This window comes from Chrysoperla carnea, chromosome X, assembly GCF_905475395.1.
Source record: "Chrysoperla carnea chromosome X, inChrCarn1.1, whole genome shotgun sequence".
NCBI classification, from domain to species: Eukaryota; Metazoa; Arthropoda; class Insecta; order Neuroptera; family Chrysopidae; genus Chrysoperla; species Chrysoperla carnea.
The window spans coordinates 34412095-34422189 of record NC_058342.1 but is presented as its reverse complement, the minus strand read 5'-3'; positions in this window follow the sequence as shown (position 1 = coordinate 34422189).

Below are 10095 nucleotides of genomic sequence, written 5' to 3'. Positions count from 1 at the left end.
ATTTTGTATTAACTTTTAGGGACCATCAAATGGTTAAAGACAGGGTATCTCAAAAGTTCCAAGATAATTTTGAATACAGAGTTGTTTTTTCCTTGGGATTTCACCCGAAAAAAAAAATGAATGACAATATTAAAATAAATTCGAGTAGAAAATTATTGTGTTTTTAAATTATCCAAGGATTTTTGGGCATTCTGTATTTTGAAAATTTGTTGAAAATGGTGAAAATACAGTCAAAACCCATTATAACGACTGTACGATATGTATATTTTATCTTTATAGGATAATTTTCTTCCAGAGAAAAATTGAATTGACACTAGTAGCTAATTTGGTGAGGTTTTCTATATGCGATGTCGATATAAATGATTTTGACTGTAGATTTTTAAATGTTCATATTTTAAGCCAAAACAAACAAATGATTTTGTTCAAAAAATATTTATAAGACTTAATCGTACAAATTTTTATTTATTTATTTTCAAATTTCAAAGAAATTGTTGAAAAGTCACGTAATGACTGAAAACTGATTTAAATATACAGTGTCACAATTGTGTACAAGTGTCACAAATTCTCATGCACTTGACAAGGGCCTTGAAAAATATATTGTCTTCAGATATTTCAAATTTTTTCTAAACAAAAATTTTACACAAAAAATTCTCACCAATTTCCGTCCCCGTAGGTTCGATACAATAAAACACCATTAGGTGAATTATTAGAAAACTTTGCTACATTTTAATGTTTAACACAAAGGTACATTAATTGTTCCACACAAAATCAATTTACAATCTTGGTTTCCAAATAATATATTCCACATTGTACTGTTGTATCAACTTTCCAAAATAGTCAGACTTAATTCCGCCTTCTTCTAGAAAAGATCCTTTCACAGTCACCCACGATACCAGGCTCGTTACAGATTAATATTTCTGGGAGACAAGATATTTTTTCAATTCCCTCTTTTACACTAACGAGTTTATATCGACTGTGTTCTATCAAATCGAATGAAAAAAAAGGACGATCTAAACTGACGATAAGATGGATCTCCCCCCCCCCTCCCTTGATTTGTGACACTGTAAACACTTCAAAAATAGGTAAAATTCATTGTGATTGAGCTAAATGACGTCAGACTAATGATATGTATTTTAGACTCAAATGATTTGAAACCAAATATTTTTGTAAAAATCAAATATTTTGATATGTAAGAATTATAATTTCCCTCAAAAAGAAAATTTGGGGGAAATTTTTTTTGAATATTTCCTCCAAAGTAGTCTCAATTTTTTTTATTTTAAATATGGGATAAAAAACTAATTATGTGATTTTAATTTTTTAAGTTTTATGAAAAAAATTATTCCTAATACATATCCAAAAAAGAAATCAAACCAAATTCATTATATTGAAAAAAGAAAATCCTTTATTAAAATAAATGTATGAAAATGTTTGAGATGTTTTTCTTTAATTTCCCTTGAAACTTTTGCAGTTCTTAAACTATCAAAATTCATGGATGGTCCCTTATTGGTTCAGTAGGTTAGTCACTCTAGTAACTTGACTAATATAAACTCTGCTTTACGATGTAACAATGATTGCTTCGATTTGTGGTGATTAAAATCGACGATTGACGTCAATATTTATGAATTTTGCATATAAATCAAAATTTACTTTTATATATAGAAAATGACATACTCACCTGAGGGTACCCAAGTGCTAATTGATTCAGTATACAGATCACATCCAATAAAAAAATGTGTTAAGCATTTTAGCATAAAGCCGCAATACAACCACCATTGATTCTACACACTCCATTTTAACTTCCATGTGCAATCATCACAATATGTATTTTGTTGAAGTATATTTTAAATATACTGAAGTATATTTTAATATTATCCAAAAATTATTGCAATGAAGAATTAACTGGCGCTGAATAATAAAGCAGGTGGATCCTCTTGCTGGCACAGAAAGGTCGTTCTGGACACATATTTGAGAGTAGATCATCGGGGGACCTATTTAAGTGCTCAGTGAAAAAGAGGGGCTATATAAAGAGTGAGGCCTTAACCTCAGAGCTACATCACAACACTTTTTCATTTGTATTCAATAGGGGTGCATTTGATGCCTTTTTGACTAAAATCATTCACTTGTCTCAACTCGACTCTTCGGCTTTCGAACTTACCTATGACGACTGGTCTTTTATTTTTCTTCGGCGAAATATGATTTTTAGACTTTAGTTTGGGGGTAGATACTTCTAAAATCGCATTGCAAATCAATTATATCTGTATTAAACTGTGTACTTAATGCCAAGAATGGAACGGCAGCTGATCGATTCCCCCGATCGATCACGAGGCCTTGGGCAAGTGTTCAGTGGCAAAATAGAGGCATTCCTCTAATAGCAAGATGTTGCGTAATTTATCAAATCAAAGAGTCTTTACGATAAGTCCACTTTGAATACAGGAATTTTGTGCAAAGAATGGATCCCTTCCATCCACAATGTTTGACTTCTTCTCAAGCGATTAATTTGTGTTAAGGCTTTCAGTAATTCACAAGACACGGAGGAAAAGTTTCTTCTTTACGTTAAACTTTATATTATTAAGATTGTAGTGTATTGATGTTTATCTTCGACAGGGCCGGAGGACGGATTAACCCATTACGGTTCCTACAACCAATACAATGGTGGGGGTCCACAGTCGGCACATTTTGATTTTTCTTTTCCCCGGAGCCCCTAGCTAATGCTTAATCCGCCATTGATTCGTCAATTGCATGAATTTTAAAATGCCAAATAAGATATTTCGCCAAAGCCATCAATTTAACTTAATTTTCTCATAAATATAAAGATAATTAATTTTAAGGTTCAAGGTATCCTATGTAATTAAAAACATACGTAGTTATATCAATGAGGGGCTCCGTTCGGAGATCTTTTAAGTCCAGGCCAAAAATTGAAATACAAAAAAAACCACAATAAGTCTTACCTTGAATTAAAATTTAATTAAAATTTAGACCAAGTCAAAAAATTTTTAAATATTCTATTAGTACGGTTTCTTAGTTGAAAATAAAAAATAGTTTTAGACCTGGGTATCAAATTTTTCTCAAAACAAATTGACATCTCTATTGTCGGAGTAGCAAACTCGGTGAATAGAAACAGTGAGAAATAATAGAACTGAATAACCTGGAATTTTTAAATAACATCGGGTCCATAGTTAGACAAGGTATGTAGTTCGCGCATCTCACCAGCCGAAGCAATGCTGGGAAAATCTAACCAATTAGGAAAAGAGAAATGCGAACTGAGAGATGTAAATAAACAACTCTAACCAATATGGCGGAAGCCTGTGAGAAGAACGCAAGAGAATGCCAAGAGAGATCAATCAAAATTGAGACAGTGAATCTGCGCAAGAACACACCTAGTCTAATTGTACCATGATTAGGTGATTTCGGTATATCATTGGCTTGCAGGAGAATAAAGCAATCAAACCCTTTTGACAGGACAAGACGTTCGATGATCTTTCTAATTTGAAAGTGATTGCGTCAAGCAAAGCTTAATCGTTTGGGATTTCGAAGAAATTTCAATGAAAAGTGTACAATTAAGAATTCAATCATTTCTATTAGATCCTATTTTTCCTACTAATCACAAACGTTTGACCATTATGTCTCAGAAAACTCTCCTCTGACTTCGATGGGATCCTGTAAGTATTTACCGCAAGACATATCCTTGTGGGCACTGAGAATCTATAGCTATAAGTGTTTGGGATCGGCGATGCTAACTACCGAAACTTATGCTAACTACTTAAACATATATCGTAGGGCAGAACGCCACAGTCGAAGTGCACAACTTTGTTAAAATTTGCAAGGGCAACGTTTGCCCCCTTCTTACCTGATTTTTAAGGAGGGAAGAAAAAAAGAAAAGTAAAATTAGAAAATTTTGATCGTTTGTTTTAAACTTTACAAAGAAGTATATTTTTATCCCATGCGAAAAAAAATTTTCTCATACAAAAATGTTGTGTAAAATTTTGAATGGAATTTTCTTCAAAATTCAACAAAAATTATGTTTTTTTTTTTATCATTTTCACTTTTAAATATTTAGAAATTCCAACATATGATACTTTTTATATAAATTTTCATTTTTTTTAGATTTTTCTATTTGGGAAAATTTTTCAAATGATATATTTTTCTAATTTTTTTTTTAAGTAAGTCAATTTTTTTTTAGTATTACACAGATCTTTTTTTTATCACAGATGCTAGTAGCGCTCGCAGGAAAACACAAGAGAAAATACTTTGAAAATATATCGTTTGAAAAATTAAGATTTTCAAGAATGCAGGGAGGAAATTTTAAATGTTTTCATAATTCATTCATTTTAACCGGGTACCAATATTTTGTATAAATTAATACACAATTGACTTTATTTACATTCTAGAAAACTCGAAAAAAAGAAACGTTTTTTCTACAAAATACTTTTTCGAAATTAAATTGGGATAAAATAATTTTCTTTTTAAATCTATTCACCTATTTACATTTTTATCGTTACAGGGTGTGTTGGTTAACTCACTCTGTACTTCAAGATACTCTACAGATGAAAAAATCTGGTGGATTGAATACAAGAAAAAAATCTACTTGGTATCAAAAATTTGGAAGTAGTTTTTCCTGTGAATTTTTGGATTAATATTTCAATAAATGCTTTATTTCCAAGGGTTTTTGGAAAGTAGTGAAGCCTCTTCCAAAGTCTCGCGAAGAAACCTTGTCCGAATTCGCTACAAAAAGCAAAGTTTTCATACAAAGAAGCCAAGGCAGACCATTCGACTCTAGATATTAGGAATTCACAATATTAAGAGAGATCCTTAGAATTTTCCCACCCTTTAAAAGAGCATCTTGAGCAATCCTTAATTATTTACAATTGATATTAAATCTAAATACAGTCAAAATTGCGCTATCACGACTTAACTGATAGCGAAAAATGGGTAATGACGTCCTGGTGCAACATCACAGGAGTCAATATCCGTATGAATTATTATCCTTCTCCGAAAAAAAATGGAATACAAGATTGAAGCCCGAACTTTCATTTTGCCTTGAATAAGGATAATTTTTAGTAAAACAAAGATAGTCAGGTCGTACTTCGGGTCCTTGAGGCGTCAAGATTCTTTATCCAGGATAATATATGAGTGCTTCGAGGAACTAAATCGCCTAGTACTGAATAACACAGTTATACTGATCTCGGCCACTGTGGCATTAAAGGGGAAGCTCCGTGTCCTTGAGGCGTCAAGATTCCAATCCAGGATAGTCTTCTTCTTCGGGGAACTAAATTGCCTAGTACTGAATAAAACAGTTTTACTGATCTGGGTTTTGGGCCACTGTGGCGTTAAAGGGAATAAAGCAGCGTTGAAGGAATAGCTTCGATGGTCGAAGGTCACTGCTAATCTTGATTACTGGGACTTGACGCAAGGCATGTGACATGCCAAACTGTGTATAACCACAGCTACGTCATTCGACAATTGAGAATGGACTCTTGACAAGACACTGTCGATTAAACTACCACCTTTAAAACATAGGGATCTCTGATGGATGTACGCAGGACATTAAACCCTCGGTTTGGATCCGAAAACCTTGGAAAGATTCTGGGAAAGATCCCGGCGGAGAAACTGTGAGCTTTCCCCGTGGCGTCTGGTCTCGAAAGAATCTTCTAGCTTCATCTTCTTAAAATAGCATCTCTTAACCAGAGACGTTTCGCCGTTTGGTGACAGTCTATTCTCAAGGAAGGCCCAGAAGACCCTATGGCCTAGGTGATTGACATGACATTTACCAAACTAGGTCCTAGTGTTATTTGTAGTTGGACCTTAATTGCACGGATGCCTTCAATGTCGTAACAACCGAAATTTTGACTGTATAGAGACTAATAAAAGTTTGACCTCCTGGTTAAAACAAATGAATTAAACAAACAAATGTGTGTTTTTTGATCAAATGCGGTTTAGTGGGTGGACATTAGAGGATAAATTGGAATTTTTTTTTTGGGACATTGCAGCTATCAATTATTTTTTTTTGTTTTGAATAGAGTCCTTACAAATTAATATATACATAGACAATAGTTACTTAAAATTATGAAAAATTATGAAAATCATATTACATGTCTTAAGTTAAGTACTGGTTTTGGATAATTATACTTTTTTTTTTTTAAATTACGTATTTGTTTAAATATTTAGTTTTTTTTTTTTTTTTTGTTAATTGATTTAGTGTTGTGGGTCCTTTGGATTTCATACACACATCTCACGGATGTTGTCTCAGTGGATTTTGGATTTTCGAAAGTAATTAAGATTCAAAACCACGAAAAATCGGTTTTTTTTGACAAAATATCTAACTGAAATTGATCCAAGAATCGAATTTTCGTACGGAATTTTTGATGATACCTCAAAAATTATTCTTCGAATTGAAAAAAACACGAGTTTTATCGAATACAGCCTCATTTGAAGCTGAGTCATTCTTACGGAAGTCTAGCCCTCGTAAGAGAGTTGGTCAGGGTAATCTGAAAAGGCCTGGAGACGCTGTCGCAAGATCCAGGAAAAGTTTTCTTTTCTGCATGAGCGTTCGAGTTCCCTGGTATCCTCAATCAGGGAGATAGGGTTCGGGACGTGAAGAGCACCGCTTGGACCTTGAAAATCCAGGTGAATATTTGCAGCAGGTCACCAAGGTGTAGAGTCTCTAGTCGATAGATTAATGTAGGTAAGGGAAGTCGGCAAATTGGATCCGTTACTTAAACTTCCGAAAAACTAGAATAACCGATGTGAGATAGGAAAAAATCGGAAAACTAGAAGTTTTCATTGTAACTCTTCGGAAAATCGGAAAAACATTCCCAAAATTACGTTTTTTGTTCTATAGATGATAGATTGAAAGGTAGATAATGCGAATTTTCATCAATCGATCCAGTTACTAAAAAAATTTCGAAATTTTTCTCTCTCAACATTACCACCTCCCGAAAATGGAAAAAACACCCGTAAACCCACCCCTTTTTTTCTACAAGCTAGGAAAATGTGGTTTTTCATGTAATGATTTTTCTGTGACGTGGATCCAAGGCAGATGGCGCAAATGCTTAAATTCTTCGCCAATGCTTAAAATTTAATGTGTGTATGGAGGTCCTTTTTTGTGGACACAACAAAATCAATTATGAATTCTAAAGGTACCCATACACGAATCACAATGAATTTTAAACAGTTAATTCGTGTATACGTACCTGAATTTTGTGTGCTAATAAATTTTTCACTCAACAATGCACATCACAGTTTTGAGTAGTAGATTTTATATATATATATATAAATTTTTTTTTGCAAATATTTTCTTAAATTTTCTTCTTTTTGTCTCAATAGCAGCACTTTTGGGAAAATGTTTTTTTTTTACATAGAAAAACTTGGTTGTTGTCATCACTGGGTGACTGGGCTTGGGCGTTCTTGGATTTGGTTGTATTCGTATATCGTCGTTCGATTCCCACACATTAATTTTAATAAATATAAATGTCTTCTTTTTTTACGCGATTAATTTTATAGTACAATAAAAATTATATAAATTTTTTTTTTTTATTCGAAAAAATTCAAGTCCTTAGTTTGAATTGTGGTTGGAAAAAGTTTATTTTGATTGCAGAAAAAGAAATAGTCAAAAAGTTTACAAAAAAAAATTCATGCGCAACAGAGCTGCATAACTTAAGTCATATTCCCCCTCCAAATTACTGAATCTTCGCACAAATCGAAGAATTTTAAAATTTCGTATTTTCGGGATAATTATTATGTGTCAAAAACAAAGTTTAAATACCCCGGTCAATTTAAAAAAACAAACAATAACCTCAAAAAAAAACATGGTTGACTTTTTGACAACTTAAAACTAACAAAACCTCACACGACCTCCATAACACTAATATAACTTCCATATACAAAGACAACTAAATGACACCAACTCATATTTGTATTATTTTAATAGTATCTCGTTTGTGATTGGCTAATTATTAGCAATATAAGTCCAGGTTCCTTTTCAGGATCATTGAAGAATTTCATTTGAAGTTTAAAAACCTGGTATGGATACCCTTAATAGGCATCCGAAAGTTCCGTTCGCGAACTGTAAGCTGCTCCTTAAAGAGAATATCTTAAAAAGGGCCAATCTTAGATGGAGGGAGGAGCGTACTTGTGGTACTACAGGACAGATATGGTATGAGCACCGTAGGCGTTTCGAAGTTCTTATATCCCTTCCAAGAGCATCTGTTAGCAAACTTGTTGCGGCTATTACAAGACACTGGTTGGGCGGCAGGCATAGGCAGTGTATCACGGCTACTGCAGGAGCTGTCACAGTGGTGAAGAGGAGGAGGCAATGTCTCATCTTCTCTGTCACTGCCCAGCTCTTACTATGAAGAGATGGACTTACTTGAGCCAGCCTCTCTTTGACGACCTCTCTGACCTAAAGTCCATTGACGTCAAAGCACTCCAGCTGTTTTTATACAGCTCCAAAAGGTTCATGGAGTGGTGGCAGGGGATGGGAAAATCCTTTTTTTGGTATCTAACCTAACCTAAACCGTCAAAGGGATATTTGATTAAGTACAATGCCAAACAAATACCTTGTACGGGTGTTTTTTTCAGCTTCCCTTGCTTTTTTTCTATGTCGAAACATCATGTTTTTCGCGGTTATTAAGGCTTTACGAACATCCATTCACAGCCTTTCCAGAGTTCTGATATTATCAATTCCCGAGGAGAAAATATGACCTTAGAAATGGAACTCAACTGTTCACATGTTGTATAAACTTCTTCTACAATCAAAATATACATTTTTGCTTGTTGCGATTCATCTTCGGAGTTGATCATTTTCACGAATAAAATTTACGTCTTTTTTACGGACGTCGACTATTTTGTTTTTAGTTATATACTTTTTTTTTTTTCAGTGTATTTATAAATTTTTATGAAAAATAAAAAACACTTAAGGTAGTTTTTTTCCTCACATTTCATAAAAATACAATCTTTATTTTAATTTTTTTTTATCTGAATTAATTATTTTTATTAATTTATTTATAATTTAATAATTAATTAATATACGAGACATAAAGAATTTATTTCCATTTGTTTACAATTTTATTGAAAATTAATTAACATAAACGTTGTTTTTTTTTTATATTTATTTTATTTATGTACAAAAAATGTCGAAAATTCTACATGAAAATATTTTTTTTTTTTTAAAATTTTTTATAATTTATTAAATTTTTTTATTTATTTATTTATTAAATGGCGAATTTATTTGTTTAAACAAATAGAAATAAGTGGATTCGGTATGAAATTTTTATTTTTTTGTACAAAAATTATAGAATTATATAGAATTTCGATAATTACATAGAAACTTTTTTGTTTTTTTTATATAGACGGATTTTCTAAATTTGTGTGGCGAAAAATATACAGTCAAAAATCGGTTATAATGACGAATTAGTTTACTACTTTCAACATTAGTTACTTAGAAGTGTTTTAGTAAGAAATTGGACGTACAATAAAGTCAAGTTGTGGTGACGTTTCGAGTTGATACCCACCCCCTCCGCTGGGTTTTTAAAGCAAAGATAGGTTCACCTCCCTTTCTCTCACTACCGAAAGGATTTGAATGAAACTGTACAACAATATAGCTCATACATCAGAATAACACATGAGCTATAATTTATATAGTTTTAAAAAAAATTAATTTTTTTGACATTTCATAAATCAGGGTGAAGGAGACAACACATGGACATTTGTCAACCATTTGTTAAACTTTTTAAAGACCTTGCCAGATATTTATGGACAAAAACGCGGGGGGAGCCGAGGGTACAAGCTAGTTTATAACATATAGGGATATAAAAAAGCAATTATTTGGAAAATTGATTGGGAAATTGTCTTTTTATTATCTTTTATAGAGTCTGATGAAGAAGTAAATAAATTCGAAACGTTGCGATTTACAATATAACCTGAATTTTATTCTACGTCTAATTTCCTGCTTAAGCACTTCCATTAAATTGTTTTTAAGTCAGATCCTGGTGGTATTAAATGTATAAATCGCTTATAACGACCATAATTGTTCATTCTTATAACCGATTTCGACGGTATTTTGTCTTGAAACGGACGTATATCTGATTGAAAAATATA